At 40.6% G+C, this 18,091-nt stretch overlaps 1 pseudogene; it reads right to left on the bottom strand.

The window, feature by feature from the left end:
- LOC136217148 (1-aminocyclopropane-1-carboxylate oxidase homolog 1-like) overlaps positions 1-17,813 on the bottom strand; it is a 48,093-nt pseudogene extending 30,280 nt beyond the window's left edge.
- Positions 17,814-18,091: the final 278 nt, after the last annotated feature.

Below are 18,091 nucleotides of genomic sequence, written 5' to 3'. Positions count from 1 at the left end.
AAACGATGTATGGGAGCTAGTGCCACATCCAAGGAGTCAGAAGACCATTGGAACAAGATGGGTCTTCCGCAACAAGCTGGATGAGCAAGGAAACGTAGTCAGGAACAAAGCAAGGCTTGTAGCTCAGGGCTACAGTCAGCAAGAAGGTATTGACTACGGTGAGACCTTTGCCCCGGTGGCAAGGCTAGAGGCCATTAGGATTTTATGTGCATATGCATCTTACATGAACTTTAAACTGTTTCAAATGGATGTTAAAAGTGCATTTCTTAATGGAGTTATAAACGAGGAAGTTTATGTTAATCAACCTCCTGGGTTTGAGGATCCTAAATTCCCAAACCACGTTTATAAGCTCAAAAAGGCTCTGTACGGCCTCAAGCAAGCACCACGTGCTTGGTATGAGAGGCTGACCAGTTTCCTGCTGACTAGAAACTATGTCAGGGGCAAAGCTGATACAACCTTATTCATTAAGAGAAAGGGTAAAGATACCCTGCTGGCTCAAATTTATGTTGATGATATAATATTTGGTGTAACTAACGAATCAATGTGCAAGGAATTTAGCAAACAAATGCAGACTGAGTTTGAAATGTCGATGATGGGAGAACTCAACTTCTTCCTCGGACTTCATATAAAACAAGGAAAGAATGGCATCTTCATCAGTCAAGCTAAATATGCCCAGGAGATATTAAAGAAATATGACTTGGAAAATTGCAAGCCAATATCCACTCCTATGGGCACTGACACTGTCCTCTGCGCTGACGAGAATGGTAAGTCAGTAGACAGTAAATTGTATCGAGGTATGATAGGCTCTCTACTTTACTTAACAGCCAGTAGACCGGACATTCAGTTCTCAGTATGCTACTGTGCTAGATATCAATCTAACCCTAAGGAATCTCATTACATAGCTGTAAAAAGAATCCTTAGATACTTGCAAAGCTCGGTGAACGCAGGTTTATGGTATCCCAACACTCATGGCTTTACACTCGTTGGATACACTGATGCTGACTATGGTCGAGACAAGCTAGAACGAAAAAGCACCTCTGGAGGATGTCATTTCTTAGGAAGCTGTCTTGTATCTTGGTTCAGTAAGAAGCAGGCGTCAGTAGCCTTGTCTACCACTGAAGCTGAGTATATTGCTGCTGGTCATTGTGTTGCTCAAGTCCTATGGATTAAGCAACAGCTTGAAGACTATGGTGTTCAAACAAAGACAATTGAGGTCAAATGCGACAACAAAAGTGCAATTGATCTATCAAAGAACCCAATTCAACACAGCAGAATGAAGCATGTCAGCATAAGGCATCGCTTCATTAGAGACCATGTACTCAAAGGTGAGATAAAGCTGACCTACGTCCCAACGGATGAGCAACTTGCGGATATCTTCACAAAGCCACTGGCTCGTGAACAGTTCAGCATACTGAGAGAAGCCATTGGTATGTTTAATCCTCTTCAGTAAATTCCTGTTCTAAAATGTAAATTTATGCTGAGTGAATTACTATGCTGAATGATTTATGCAAATGCATGCTGAGTGATTGTTATGCTGAGTACTTAACACAAAATACACATCAATACTGAGTCAATATGCACACCGAGTAGTTATCTTAAACTAAGAAATCATCCTTTCATATACTACTGACCACTCAGAATCCAAAACGCTTAGTATTCTAAACGCTGAGTGTTAGATCCGTTGCATTAAATGCAAAAGCACTCGTATAGCCACCTAGGATGACGTATGCGCCGAATGTGTCATAAAAGCCAGGATCTTTGCCGATTGACATCCCAAGGCAAAACTGACACATGGATTCGATAAGATCCACTCTTCACCGTTATAAATAATGGGTAAATCCCCATTCTTTATTTTCTTTACACCTATCGAATTCTAAAGCAAAGCTTTCTCTCTAAAAACTCTCAAAGCTTCCTAAACTTGTTCTGAAACTATGACTCAAGTTTCCATCAATATCTCCGGTGCCGGTCACCCAAAGACCAGCTCCGATGAACCCTCCAGGCAAACTTCTGTGCCTGAAACTACCAAGGTCACTACGCTGAGTAAAGGAAAAACTGGGCAAGCTACCTCCTCCAAAGGAAAACCGACCAAAATCAGAACCTATACCAAGGTTTTCGATAACATTAGCGAATGGAAAGTGGACTTCTCACGATGGGTTTCTGAGAACTTCGTGACTTCCGAGCAACCCTTCTGCGAATGGATATCGCAAAATGGATGGACCGAGCTGTTTTCTATTAGGGATCACACCTATCCTGACCTAGTAAGGGAATTCTACAAGAACCTCCAAGTCGCTGATGATAACCAGGACTATCTGGCAACAGTAGTAAGGGGGAAAACGATTTTCATCAATCCCACCTATTTGGCGAATTTGCTGAAGTTGAAAAATGAAGGAGCAAAGATGAGAAGATCTGGAGATCATGACGGTACTGGGTACGAAGTCACCTTCTGTAAACCTGAAGGCCACTCAAGAGAAGTCTCCAGTTCCTCTATGGGTCAGCACCAAAAGATAGCTCACTATCTATTGACCTACTTCATTTATCCTAAGATCAAGTGCACCAGCTCAACAACGAACTTTGAGCAATGCTTCATATGGCATATGCTGACATACAAACCGATCAACATGCCAGTATTTCTAATTGCTGGGTTCCTATGGAGCACTGGAACTCTCAGGCTGGGCTCGCTCATCACCAGGATCCTCATTGATCATCAAATAGACCTGACTGATGAAGTTAAAGCTAGAGGATCTGAGGTCACAGCTGCTTCGTTGAGGGCGTTAAAGTTCAATCAGCCCCTAAAGAAAGCAAAAGCCGCTGCTGCTGGTGAACAACAAGCTGAGGGAACAGCTCCCAAGCAAAGAAGAAGGACAAAGGCTCCAGCTGCCCGTAAGAGAAAAGCTGTTGAGACTCCTTCAAAGAAGGCTGAGCCTAAGGCAAAGAAGCCTAAGTCAGTTGCTGAACCAGGTCAGGAGAGACCTAAGTCAGCTGAGAAAAGGAGCAGGCAAGATGAGCCTGAAATTGAGGAAAGACAAGATGCTGATGAGCAACCTCAAAAGAAGCAGGAGTCTTCTTCACTGACTCCAATTGACGCAATCCCTACTGACGTCATTGTTCCTGGTGATTCTCACTACACACAGTGTCTAGGAACTGAGGCTGTATAGCAAGAGGATGATGTGCAACTGGACGATCAGTTCATTGCACAAGTTGAGGAAGAATTGGATGGGGAGGATGAAGAAGATGAGGAACAGGGCGAAGAAAACAGTGATGAAGCTGACTCCGAGGAGACAGCTAGTGAGATTGAAGCTGAGCAAGCCAATACTGAGTTGGCTGCTGGAGAAGAACAAGAACATGACCAACACAATGTTGATCAAGTACAAGAACAAGCTGACCAGCTTAATGCTGATCAAGAAGCTGATCAAGAAGAAACTTCTCCATCTCACTCAAGAGAGTCTATTCAAGCTGACCCTCCTCCTTGCAGAAGAAGATTGGTTAAGGCAAGTCAGAAGACAGTCATTGACATTCCTGTTCAACCACCAACTGTTCCAAACTTTGTCATTCAAAAGCCGACCCAAGATCCTTCTAAATTGAAGCTGAAATTTTTTAGAAAACAACCATCCTCTACTCCACCGGCTTCTCTAGAAAAGCAAGCCTCTGTTTCTTCACTAAAGGAATATGCCGACTTGAATGCTTCCGCAAATTCTACGAGTCAAGTGGAATCAATTCCCGTCGATGATGTCAATCCAAGCATTGTGCTGACTCAGAACATTCCTGCCTCAGTTAGCACCGACAGCATCCGGATTACTTCCTCTCCACTCAACACATCTGCCGATCAATCAACTCTACCACCAACTCAAGTGCAGATTGAAACCACACTTCCAGTCACTGACCACGTCATTCCCTTGACTACGCTTCCCACCGGTCATACTGATGTCACTGGACAACTTAATGAAGGCTCTCAAAGCTACATAAATGTCATTGAGTCTGGTAAACGAATCATCGACTCAGTGCAGACATTGATCAAAGACCTTCAACAAACTACTCCTCCTGCTGCTGGGTCCTCTACTGTTGAGACTACTCAGCTCTCCCTAGTAACTCAGCTTCTCAACGAAGTTAAGGGATTCAAGGACTTTCTGAGTCTCATCATTACCTTTCAAGCACAGCAAGCTAAGCAGGATTCCATCGCAAAGCTGGCTGAGATCCAGCTGACAACAGTTCAACATCTAAATGCTCTTCAAGAACAAGTTCAGACTTTGTCAGCTGTGAACACACGCTATGCTACTTCTGATGAAGTTAAAATGCTCTTTACTCAGCTTCACACCGAGCAAATCAAAACCAATGAGCAAATGGTCTCCTATTCTCAGTGCTCAGTGGAGCAAATTGGTGAGGCCGTTCGATTGCTGAATCTGAACAAGCAAGAAATGGATACTGACGCTATGAAGCAAAATGAAATGATGTCTATCACCAGACAAACCTTAAACCACATACGTCACAGTAATATTCAGCGTCAATACTATGACACATCCTTACTTAAAACATTCCATCAAGTCGTTGCTGGTCTGACCGATGCACTTACCTAGATAGGCAAATCTCAAGCCTTCACAGTCAGCATGATCAGCGTTGCTGAACTTAATATACCCACCAAGGTCTCAGATAATGGAGCGGCTATTTTTGATGGTGTCAATGAAAGCGCCGATAGACTTAAAGCGCTGTCCACAGAACTGACCCGAGCCGTCTTAACCGACGCCTTTAGGATTCCTCCTCTCGATGCTAACAAAACGGGGGAGAAAGAACAAGCGAAAACACAGCATGAGTCTAGTCAGTCCAAACAGAAGAGAAAGAAATAGATATAGGCTAGCTCAGTATAGGCTAAGTATGTAGTCTCTATACCAGTCTTGTTCTTTTGTTTGAAAATGCTGACTACCTATATTAATATCAATACTTGCATCTTTTCATTCAAACCCTGAGTTATGAATTATTTTTATACGATGCTATGTATTAAGTTATTATCTTCAATTACATCAACTATGTTTAATGCCTATAAAACTTGTTGATTGCACCCAATACTGATAACATGTTTGACATTGACTTGTATGTTTATAAAACATTGTCTTATAAAACTCATTGAACAACAAATTACTCAGCGCCCTCTGAATGATAAAACCTTCCGCTTAAACACTGAGTAAAATAGAATATGTTCCATGAGCTGACCTATATCTGAAAACTGACCTTAGAATTACTCGATTAAACCTTCAATTGTTTAGAGTAAAACTAAGTCAGTAGCTCAACCCTTACGGGGGAGTTTGCTAAGTTATATTAGGTCAACTATCATGGGGGAGCTCAATACTGAGTTCTTCGCTGAATAGTTTTGCCAACATCAAAATGGGGGAGTTTGTTGAAACACCTTTCCACATAATTTTGATTTGACAAAATTGTTTAAGTATAATTAAAAACATATTCTAAACACACTAAGTTTAAATGCTTTGATTTATTCTACTAATGTGTTTGTTCAATGTTGAGTTAAGAATTGCTTATAAGACATAAGGATTAAAAGGCCCAAGCCCAATACAAGATTCAAAGCCCAAGTCAAACGATTCAAGACAACTCGGCCCGCGAATGTCAAAACGTTGTCGTTATGGACAAAACGCAACTCAGTGGAAGAAGGATCTAGAAGACCTTCAGGGAACAACTTCGGAACGAAGCTGTTGAGTTGATTCGACAAAGCGTACAAGACAGCAGCTGGCTAAGGAAAACTTCCAGACAAAGTGTTTCCACTTTGGGTAAAGTTCAGACGACACAGTATGCTGTCTAGTTGACATTACCATAAATGGAGAGACACTCTGCCGAGCTGACCAAAAGCTGACCGAGGACAGAAGATACTCAAATCTGATTGGCCGAGAGCTCTGAGCAAGTCAGGATGACAATGACAGGAAGCCGTTTCCCTCCAACGGTTATTTCGAAATTCAAAATGACCGATGTCCAGACGTCTCTATAAATAGTGCCATCAGAAGCTTCATTCAATACAGAACTTGATCAAGCCATTACGCTGACCAAATTTCTACGCAAGTTCTGCAAGCAAAAAGCAAAGCAATCTTACACCAAATTTCATATCTTTTGTGTAAAAGTCTAGAGTGATTATTCAATCATCTAAGGTGTCTTAGCAATCATTGTTTAGGACAAACACTTATCATTTCTAGAGATTAGAAATGAGAGGCTGAGTACTCGGTTATAGTACTCAGCGAGAGATTAGGATTGAGTAGAGGTATAGAGGAAGGTACTCTTGTTATACTCAGTTGCTAAGATTGTAAAAGGTTTGAGGCTCTACCTTTAAAGAGCTCAGTAGAGGATTCGAAAGCTCGGAACGTGTTCCGGGGACAGGACGTAGGCTTAGAAGCCGAACCTGGATAAATCTGCTGAGTAACGCATTTCTTACCTTAAACTCCTTATATATATTGCTTGCTTAAATAACCAAAAACTGACCAAGTAAAGAGGTCAAGCTGAGTTGTGCGCATCAAACATCTGAGCTCAGGAATAGACTCTAAGTGCTATCTCCTGACTCAAGTTAAGAAACTGACCTAGTCACCAGTTGACTAAGCCAGTATCTTGTTGTTTACTCAGCGCCACTGTTAAAACCTTTTCTCTTAAGAAAAGAAGTCTTCCCTAAATTATAAAAAGTTTAAATAGTTCCTAACCGCCCCTTGGAACTATACTTGTAACGTTATAAGGGACCAACAAGCTGTTGGGACTCCTTCAAAGAAGGCTGAGCCTCAAGCCAAGAAGCCTAAGTCAGCTGTTGAACCAGGTCAGGAGAAACCTAAGTCAGCTGAGAAAAGGAGCAGGCAAGAAGAGCATGAAACTGAGGAAAGAACAAATGCTGATAAGCAACCTCAAAAGAAGCACAAGTCTTCTACACTGACTCCTATTGATGCTATTCCTACTGACGTCGTTGTTCCTAGTGATTCTCACTACACACAGTGTCTAGGAACTGTAGCTGAGCATCAAGAAGATGATGTGCATCTGGACGATCAGTTCATTGCACAAGTTGAGGAAGAGTTAGATGGCGATAGTGAAGAAGATGAAGAACAAGAAGAAGCAAGCGGTCAGGATGACGCTGAGGACACTGAGGAAACAGCTAGTGAGGTTGATGCTGAGCCAACCAATACTGGGTTGGCTGCTGGAGATGAACAAGAACCTGACCAACACAATGTTGATCAAGGATAAGAACAAGCTGACCAGCTTAATGCTGATCAAGAAGAACCTTCCCCATCTCACTCAGGAGAGTCTATTCAAGCTGACACTCCTCCTCGCAGAAGAAGATTAGTTAAGGCAAGTCAGAAGACAGTCATTGACCTTCCGGTTCAACCACCAACTGTCCCAGACTTTGTTATTCAGAAGCCGACCAAGGATCCTTCTGCACTCAAGCTGAAATTTTTTAGAAAACAACCAACTTCTACTCCATCGGCTTCCCTTGAAAAGCAAGCCTCTGTTTCTTTACCAAAGGAACACGCCGACTTGAATGCCTCTGCCAACTCAACAAGTCAAGTTGAGTCAATTCCTGTAAATGCTGTCAATCCAAGCATTATGCTGACTCAAAACATTCCTGCCCCATTCAGTAGAGACAGCATTAGAATTACCTCTTCTCCAATCAACACATCTGCCGATCAATCAACTCTACCAGAACCACAAGTGCAGATTAGAAACACACTTCCAGTCACTGACCATGTTATTCCTCTAACTCCTCTTCCAACCGGTCATACTGAGGCAACAAGGCAAGTTAATGAAGGCCCTCTTAGCTACTTGCATGCTACCGAGTCTGGAAAAAGAATCATCGACTCGGTGCAAACACTAATCAAAGACCTTTATCAAACCACTCAACCTGCTGCTGGGTCTTCTACTGCTGAGACAACTCAGCTCTCCCATGTAACTCAGCTTCTCAATGAAGTTAAGGGATTCAAGGACTTGCTGAGTGTCATCGTTACCTTTCAAGCACAGCAAGCTAAGTAGGATTCCATCGCAAAGCTGGCTGAGATCCAGCTGACAATAGTTCAACATCTCAACGCTCTTCAAGAACAAGTTCAGACTTTGTCAGCTGCGAACACGCGCTATGCAACTTCTGATGAAGTCAAAATGCTTTTTGCTCAGCTTCACACTGAGCAAATTAAAACCAACGAGCAAATGGTCTCCTATTCTCAGTGCTCAGTGGAGCAAATTAGTGAGGCCGTTCGATTGCTGAACTTGAACAAGCAAGAGATGGACACTGACGCTATGAAGTAAAATGAAATGCTGTCTATCACCAGACAAACCTTCAACCACATACGTCACACAAATATTCAGCGTCAATACTACGACACATCCTTACTGAAGACTTTTCATCAAGTCATTGCTGGTCTGACCGATGCACTTACCTGGGTAGGAAAATCTCAAGCTTTCATAGTAAGCATGATCAGCGCTGCTGAACTTAATATACCTTCCAAGGTCTCAGATAATGGAGTTGCTATTTTTTATGGTGTCAATGAAAGCGCCGATAGACTTAAGGAGCTGTCCACAGAACTGAGCAGAGCCGTCTTAACCGACGCTTTTAGGATTCCTCCTCCCGATGCTGACAAAACGGGGGAGAAAGAACAAGCTAGAACACAACATGAGCATAGTCAGTCCAAGCAAAAGAAAAAGAAATAGAATTTAGGCTAGCTCAGTTATGCTATGTTTGTAGTCTCTATGTGTTATGTTTTTCTTTCTTTTGCTGTATACACTGACTACTTCTAGTAATATCAATACTTGCATCTTTTTATCCAAAAACTGAGTTATGAGTTATTATCTATGATGCTGAGTATTAAGTCATTATGTATCTTCAATTACATCAACCATGTTTAAATGCTTATAAAACTTGTTGATTGTACCCAATGCTGATAACATGTTTGACATTGACTTGTATGTTTATATAACATTGTCTTATAAAACTCATTGAACAACAAATTACTCAGCGCCCTCTAAATGCTATAACTTCCGCTTAAACTCTGAGTAAAATAGAATATGTTCCATGAGCTGACCTATATCTGAAAACTGACCTTAGACTTACTCGATTAAACCTTCAAATGTTTAGAGTAAAACTAAATCAGTAGCTCAACCCTTACGGGGGAGTTTGCTAAGATATATTAGGTCAACTATCATGGGGGAGCTCAATACTGAGTTCTTCGCTGAATAGTTTTGCCAACATCAAAATGGGGGAGTTTGTTAAAACACCTTTCCACATAATTTTGATTTGACAAAATTGTTTAAGTGTAATTAAAATATATTCTAAACACACTAAGTTTAAATGCTTTGATTTATTCTACTAATGTGTTTGTTCAATGTTGAGTTAAATTGTTTATAAGACACAAGATTAAAAGGCCCAAGCCCAATACGGAAGTCAAACCCCAAGTCAAACAGTTTAAGGCAACTCGGCCCGCGTATGTCAAAACGCTGTCGTTATGTACAAAACACAGCTCAGCGAAAGAAGGATCTAGAAGACCTTCGTGGAACAACTTCGGGACGAAGCTGCTGAGTTGATTCGACAAACAGTACAAGACAGCAGCTGGCTAAGAACAACTTCCAGACAAAGTATTTCCACTTTGGGTAAAGTTCAGAAGACACAGTATGTTGTCCAGTTGACCTTACCATAAATGGAGAGACATTCTGCCGAGCTGACCAAAAGCTGACTGAGGACACAAGATACTCAAATCTGATTGGCCGAGAGTTCTGAGCAAGTCAGGATGACAACGACAGGAAGCCGTTTCCCTCCAACGGTTATTTCGAAATTCGAAATGACCGATGCCTCAGACGTCTCTATAAATAGTGCCATCAGTTGCTTCATTCAATACAGAACTTGATCAAGCCATTACGCTGACCAAATTTCTACGCAAAGTTCTGCAAGAAAAAGCAAAGAAATCTTACACTAAATTTCATATCTTTTGTGTAAAAGTCTAGAGTGATTATTCAATCATCTAAGGTGTCGTAGCAATCATTGTTTAGGACAAACACTTATCATTTCTAGAGATTAGAAAGGAGAGGCTGAGTACTCGGTTATAGTACTCAGTAAGAGATTAGGATTGAGTAGAGGTATAGAGGAAGGTACTCTTGTTATACTCAGTTGCTAAGATTGTAAAAGGTTTGATGCTCTACCGTTAAAGAGCTCAGTAGAGAATTCGAAATCTCGGAACGTGTTCCGGGGACAGGACGTAGGCTTGGAGGCCGAACCTAGATAAATCTGCTGAGTAACATATTTCTAACCTTTAACTCCTTTATATATTTATTGCTTGCTTAAAACTAAAAACTAACCAAGTAAAGAGGTCAAGCTGAGTTGTGCGCATTGAATATCTGAGCTCAGGAATAGACTCTAAGTGCTATCTCCTGACTCAAGTAAAGAAACTGACCTAGTCACTAGCTGACTAAGCCAGTATCTTGCTATTCACTCAGCGCCGCTGTCCAAACCTTTTTCTCACGAAAAAGAAGTCTGCCCTAGCTTAAATTTTTTTAAATAGTTCCTAATCCCCCCTTGGAACTATACTTGTAACGTTATAAGGGACCAACACAATTGTCTTACAAAGTTGAGCCAACTAAAAGTGAACTCAGCATTAAAGATGCCAAAGACAATGAATAACGTAGTAGAAGCTGGGTGAATCTTCAGGACAACATAAAAGAGTCGTTCACTAGAAGACAATGATTGCCATCCCTCTGCGCCAATAATTGATTCCTTGGAATAACACAAAGGACACATTCCGAGATGTATGGGTCAATGGATTACTGGTAAAAGACAATTGGCACAAAGAGACAAGTCTGACGCAAGAAGACAAAGTCTGACGCCTCAAGGAAAACAGAGGTAAGGAATGGCCGGAACAGTCTGGAGCTGACCAGAAGTTGTTCCCTAAAAGAGTCGTTTTAACATCAACGGCTAAATCATTTCAAAATGATCCAACACAGATTTTCTCCTATATAAGGACAATCAAAATCCTTGGATCATCGCCGATTGAAAAAGCACAAAAAGAAAAATACAAGAGAGAAAAATACAAGTTCAAAGCACTTCAAAACAAGAAAAAAATCTTACACTCACTTTCTATTCCTGTGTAAATGTTAGTTTGATTCTCTGTAATCATATAAAGTGTTCTCCCTCTGAAAGAGAAAAAATTGTATCAATTGAAATATTGAGAGTGTTGTGCTGAGTGTTTGGTTGTAAACATTCAGTGGTAGAAAAATCTAAGTATCGGGCTGTGGTGCTTAGTAGGAGTTGAGTAGAAAAATAGAGGACGGTACTCTTGCATATTCAACTGCCTGTAATCGGTTTGTGCTCTACCTTTAAAGAGCTCAGTATTGGATTCTAAAAGCCTAGAGGATTCAAGGGACTAGACGTAGGCAGAGAGGCCGAACCAGGATAAGTGATACTGAGTAATTTCTAACTCTCTCAAATATATATATATATATATATATATATATATATATATATATATATATATATATATATCTGTGCTTGTGTTGTTTGTTGCATTTTCTCAGCATATAAACTGTTAGAAACAAACACGGAGTAAATCGAAGTGCTGAGTTGGAAACTGACTACAAGAGAGTCAATTCCCATCTCTCAAGGAAAACAGTCTTAGTCAGCATCTGACTAAAGTTGTCTTACGGTAAGCTCACCCAAGCTGACCAAAGTTGAGCTGCTCAAATTACTAAAATAACTAAGTCAGCAAGATTAATTAGCGAAAAAAGTTAGATTAGTTCCTAACCCCCCCTTGGAACTAATCACACGGGACCAACAGTTTTTGCTTGAGAAACTAGTGGAAGGAGTGAGGGAGAAAGAGTGCCAACTAGGGCAACAAATAGTAATTGATCTTGTCGATTCCATAAACGCAGTTCCGGGTTAGGTTTCTCAGTGCCAGCTTCAGTAATGGTTGGGGAGGGAGGAAGGTAAGTGTCATCAACAAACTTGTACAGATCGTGCCCAATCAGGATGGCTTGAATCTGTAATTTCCAAGATAGATAGTTTGTAGGGCTTAATTGAATTGTGCGTTGGATATTTATGTAGGTGAAGGGCTTCGTTCGGTCATCATTATTGGGAATTTGAGAAGATGAATTCGGAGTTGCCATAGGAGAGGCGTGAGAGGAAGAAGGGGTTTTGTTAAAGAGGGAAAGTGGATCAAAAAGCTCTGATACCACATAGAGAAGAAGAAGTTGTGTTTATTCACTTTGGAAGAGAGGTATAAATAGAGTTTACAACCCTAAACTGTGTAGTTAAGATAAGCTAGAGATAATAACTAATTACAGGATAAATACAGAATATAATTTGAATAAATATCATAACAGAAAATGACTAAGTCAATCCTTATCACTCCCACTTTCCCAATGATTTCGCCTCGTTTATTACCATCTTTATCTGCATCTTCCAAATTTATTACTGGGATGCTGTATTTGGGGTTTGATAAAATTGACTTTTCCTCTGTATCTGTATCTGTATCAAATTGATGATGGATGAATATGCCGGGAATCTTTGCGATTCCGGCATCTACAAGTCCTTCCAGGAAACCAAACAACCCAGATACTCCCAGAGGGATTATCAATCAGTCGGCCTCCCCTATTCTTTGGATCAAACTATACATTCTGGAAGAATAGGATGAAGAACTTTATCCAAGCCACAAACATGAGTGCATGGCTTGCAATTGTTCAAGGGCCATTCGTGCCATATAAAACTGTTAACAATGAGAAAGTTGTTAAGAGTGAAACTGAGTTGTCAGAAGATGACCTTAGAAAACTCCAAAATAATGCTTCGGCTATAAATATGCTTCACTGTGCTTTAGATGCTGTAGAATATAATAAGATTTCAGGTTTTGAGTCACCACATGAGATTTGGAAGAAGCTCGAAGTGACCTATGAAGGCACAATCAAAGTCAATGAGTCAAAGGTGAATCAACACATGAGATTGTATGAGCTATTTGAAATGAACGACAACGAAGACATCTCCAGCATGAATGCCAGATTCACCAATATTATAAATGAGTTAAAAAGACTCGGCAAGAACTTCACTGAAGAAGAACAAGTGAAGAAAATCTTGAGAAGCCTACCGAAGAGCTGGCAAGTAAAGAAAACTGCAGTAGAAGAAGCTCAGGACCTGACTACATACAAGTATGATGAGCTAATCGGATCTCTGCTGACTCATGAAATCTCAATGCAAAACTTTAAAGCTAAAGAGAAAGAAAAGTAAGAAGTCAAGAAACAAAAGTCACTAGTCATGAAAGCTGACTCGACTAAAGCTGACTCAACTGATGATGAGGAAATGGCTATGTTCACTAGAAAGATGAAGAAGCTGTTCAGAAGAAATGACAGGAACAGCAAACGACCATACGAAAGAGGTGACAGATATAAAGCTGAGTCAAGTGACAAATACAAGAAGGACAGCTCCAAGTCCGTCACATGCTTTGAGTGCCATCAGACTGGACATATCAAGTCAAGCTGTCCGAATCTCAAAAAGGATAAGAAGGGAAACAAGAAAGCAATGGTAGCAACATGGAGCGACAGTGATGAGTCAACCTCATCTGAAGCTGAGCAAAATGAAACTGCCAATATATGTTTTATGGCAGATGATGGAGCTGACCATTCTCAATCAGAGCAAGCTGACCTCTCTGATGAAACTGACCGGGAGGTACACAACAATGAGGTAACACCCTTACTCTTGTTTAGAAATGAAATGGTAAATGCCTTGAGTGATTTATACAAGCTAACTAAGAAATGCAATAAGAAAATAAAATCACTCAGCAGGCGATGTGACGAGATTGAAGAGGTCAAGCTGAGTGACCTCCGATATCTCCTCCAAGACAATTCAGACTTACATAGCAACATTCAAATAATGCATAAGTTTGTCACGGAGGTCCAATCTGAGTCAAAGAAACTTAGAAAGGACGTTACAATCCTACAGAGTCAAGTAAAAGGCTCAAATAAAAATAAAACCCATGCTGAGTACACCAGTACTAGTCAGCACAAACAGTTCACCCAGTGTGACTGTTGTGGAAAAAGGGGACACACAAAAGATGTGTGTTGGTTCAACAAGCGGATTGTCCAATGTGACTTCTGCGGAAGAAAATGACATACCACTAAGGTATGTTGGCATGCTCAGCATAACAATGCTGACCACACTCAGCATCACCCTCAAAGAGTAAGTTATTGTGACTTCTGTGGTAAAAATGGCCACACTATAAAAGTATGTCGTCACAAACTGAAATATGACTTTGCACCTGTTTATACTAACAAGAAAGGACCCAAAAAGAATTGGGTACCTAAAGATGAATAGTTTAAAATGCAGGTTAGCTTGACATGCGTGGAGAAGTCAAAACTTTGGTACATAGACAGCGCATGCTCAAGACACATGACAGGTGATGAAACACAATTCATCACACTAGAGCTTAAACGAGGTGGAAGTGTAAACTTTGGAGATAATAAAAAGGGTAAGATAGTCGGCTCGGGAACTATCGGAGGTAACCCAACTATTGAATCTGTCTCCCTAGTTAAAGGTCTCAAGTACAATCTGCTAAGTGTAGCTCAGCTTTGCAAGAGCGGCAGAAAGGTTGTATTTGATAATACCAAGTGTCAAATACTCGAGGGAAATACAAATGAATTAATTTTAACTGCCCCTCGTGTAGAAAATGTGTACATGCTAAATTTAGAAAAACAGTTTTCCAAAAACATATGCTTGGTGTCTAAAGAGGATAACTCCTGGATATGGCATAGAAGACTTGGGCATGTCAGCATGGACCTTCTTGCCAAAGTAGCTAGAAAGCAATTAGTTGAGGGATTACCCAAATTAAAATTTGAAAAAGATCAATTGTGTAAAGCTTGTCAGCAAGGCAAACAAACTAAAAAGTCATTTCATAGTAAAAATATTGTCTCAACCAAGAGACCATTGGAATTACTACACTTGGATCTTTTCGGACCTATCCAGCCACTCAGCTTGGAAGATAAGAAATTTTCCTTGGTCATTGTAGACGATTTCTCTCGGTACACTTGGATCATCTTGCTGAGTAGCAAGGATGAAACATTTGAGATGTTCACCACATTGATTAAAAAGCTTGAAATTGACAAAGACCTAAAAGTAGCTCATATTAGAAGTGACAATGGTGGAGAATTCAAAAACCAACAGTTTGACGAATTCTGTGAAACCAGTGGTATTGACCACAATTTCTCTGTCCCTAAAACACCTCAACAGAATGGGGTTATTGAAAGGAAGAACAGAACTATTGTCGAAATTGCTAGAACCATGCTGAGTGAAAATAGGCTTCCAAAGTAGTTCTGGGGTGAGGCTGTCCACACAGCATGCTACATACTGAATAGGGCTCTAGTTAGACCTATACTTAAGAAAACCCCATATGAACTTTGGAAAGGACGAAAGCCCAACATTGGTTACTTTCGTGCCTTTGGGTGTAAGTGTTTTATACTCAATACAAGGGATAATCTTGGAAAATTTGATGTTAAAGCTGATGAAGCGATCTTTTTAGGGTACTCAACAAACAGTAAAGCATATAGAGTCTATAACAAAATAACTCAATATAGAAGAGTCTATCCATGTTGAGTTCGATGAAGCTGACCATGTAGGAAGGTTAGCTCAGCTCGAAGAAGAAGATGAACCAAGCTCAGTTTCCGCTGACCAATCAGGAGCCTCTGAATCATCTATACAAGGGCTGACCAAAGGTAAGCATGAAGTTGAAATAACATTTACTGACCAATCTATTCCTGTAGAGATTGTAGAAACACCTATTCCAAATGACTCAACATTGCCCAAAGAAATAAAGATCCCAAGAGGACATTCAGAAAAATCCATTCTTGATGCTGCTGACAACAAGCTGATGACCAGAGATCAGCTTAGGAAATACCTCAGCAATGTTGCATTCGTCTCAATGCAAGAACCAAAGAATTTTGCTGATGCTGAGCACGATGAGTATTGGATCAATGCCATGCAATAAGAGCTTGATCAATTCACCAGGAATGAGAACTTAGCAAACAGATGCAAACTGAGTTCGAAATGTCCATGATGGGTGAACTCAACTTATTCCTTGGACTTCAAATTAAGCAAGGCAAGAATGGCATCTTCATAAGTCAGTCTAAGTACACCAAAGAAATGTTAAAGAAATTCAGCATGGTGGATTGCAAACCCATATCAACCCCTATGAGTACAGATACTGTCCTATGCAAAGATGAGAAAAGTAAGTCAGTAGATAGTAAACTCTATCGAGGTATGATAGGCTCCTTACTTTATCTCACAGCTAGTAGACCTGATATACAATACTCAGTATGTTATTATGCGAGATATCAATCTGACCCCAGGGAATCTCACCTAATTGCTGTGAAAAGAATTTTTAGATATTTGCAGAGCTCAGTCGATGCAGGTTTATGGTATCCAACCTCAAGTGACTTCACACTCATTGGATATACTGATGCTGACTATGGACGAGATAAGCTAGAGCGTAAGAGTACTTTGGGAGGATGTCATTTCCTTGGAAGCTGTCTAGTATCTTGGTTCAGCAAGAAACAATCATCTGTAGCCCTATCTACGACTGAAGCTGAGTACGTGGCTGTTGGAAGCTGTGTTGCACAAGTCCTATGGATAAAGCAACAGCTTGAGGATTATGGAGTTAAAACAGAAACAATAGAGATCCGATGTGACAACAAGAGTGCCATTGATCTATCCAAGAATCCAGTCCAACACAGTAGATTGAAGCATGTTAGCATAAGGCATCACTTCATCAGAGATCACGTACTAAAAGATGAGATCAAGCTGACCTATGTGCCAACCAATGAACAGCTTGCAGATATCTTCACTAAGCCCCTGGCACGTGAACAATTCAACATACTAAGGGAAGCCATCGGTATGTCTAATCCCCTTCAATAATTCTATGAGAAAAATTGAATGTTGTGAAATTGCCATGCTGAGTAAATTCAAAAATTTGTAACTACTACTCACTGAGCTTGAAACGTAGAAAATCACTCTATGCTGAGTTAACATACATGTTGAGCGATCATCCTGAGTAGGTACATATGCTGAGTAGTAACCTTGTGCTGAGTAGATATACAAACTGTGTTATTATCTTATGCTGAGCAACTAAGAAATGAAAATTCATAAAATTAGGTACTCAGTATCACAAACGCCTCACATTCTAATTAAACTGAGTTAAAACCTACTCGCACCATTAAATGCCAACACGTGTAATAAATAGCACCTCAAAAAGGCAAACAATAATGACATAACCCATGCGCCGAAGATGACATAAGTGACAGAATCTCTGTCGATTGAATATCCCAAGGTGAAACGGCTAGTTCAATAAATGGGGGCGATTTAGATTTCTATAAATAGAGGAAGATTCTCCCTTAATCCTTTTCACACGTGAATCCTTAGGCATTCGAATTCTTCTCTCTCTGTCAAAACTTCAAAAACCCTAAAAATCTCTGAGAATGACAAACTCTCAGAATGTCTCTGGTGGTGATTCCGGCAAACATCACACCGATGAAAATCCCAAATCTCCTGTTCTTAACAAAAATCCTCAAGCTGACCCAGCAAGCTCCTCAAAACAAAAGAAACCCAAGGCTAGAACCATGGTAAAGGTTCACAAGAAAGTCAACAATTCGAAGTCCTAAAGTGCCGATGGTTTTCTCCCAGCTTCATCACCGCCGAGAAACCATTCTGTCAGTGGATTGAGAAAAATGATTGGGTAGGCTTTTTCTCTCTCCCCGGAACTACCTATCCTTGCCTGGTTAGGGAATTTTACTCCGGTCTGTTTATGGATGAAGACGATGCGGACTACTTGGAAACCCATGTCAAGGGCCACAAGATAACAATCACACCATCCTACTTGGCAACTCTGCTAAATCTACCAGAAGAAGGGACTGAGTTTAGAACAACAAAGGAAAAGCTTGATCATGTCAAGGGATTTTGCAAACCCAGAAATCACAAAGGAGAGATAACCAGTACCTGTATAGGACAAAACCAGAAGATGGCACACTACATACTAACAAACTTCATCTTCCCTAAACTCAGCTCAGCCTCGCCAGCCTCCAACTTCGAGCAGTGCTTTATATGGCACATGCTAACCTA

This window comes from Euphorbia lathyris, chromosome 2, assembly GCF_963576675.1.
Source record: "Euphorbia lathyris chromosome 2, ddEupLath1.1, whole genome shotgun sequence".
NCBI classification, from domain to species: Eukaryota; Viridiplantae; Streptophyta; class Magnoliopsida; order Malpighiales; family Euphorbiaceae; genus Euphorbia; species Euphorbia lathyris.
Note: the sequence above shows the minus strand (reverse complement) of the source record. Positions and strands in the feature narration are given on the sequence as shown.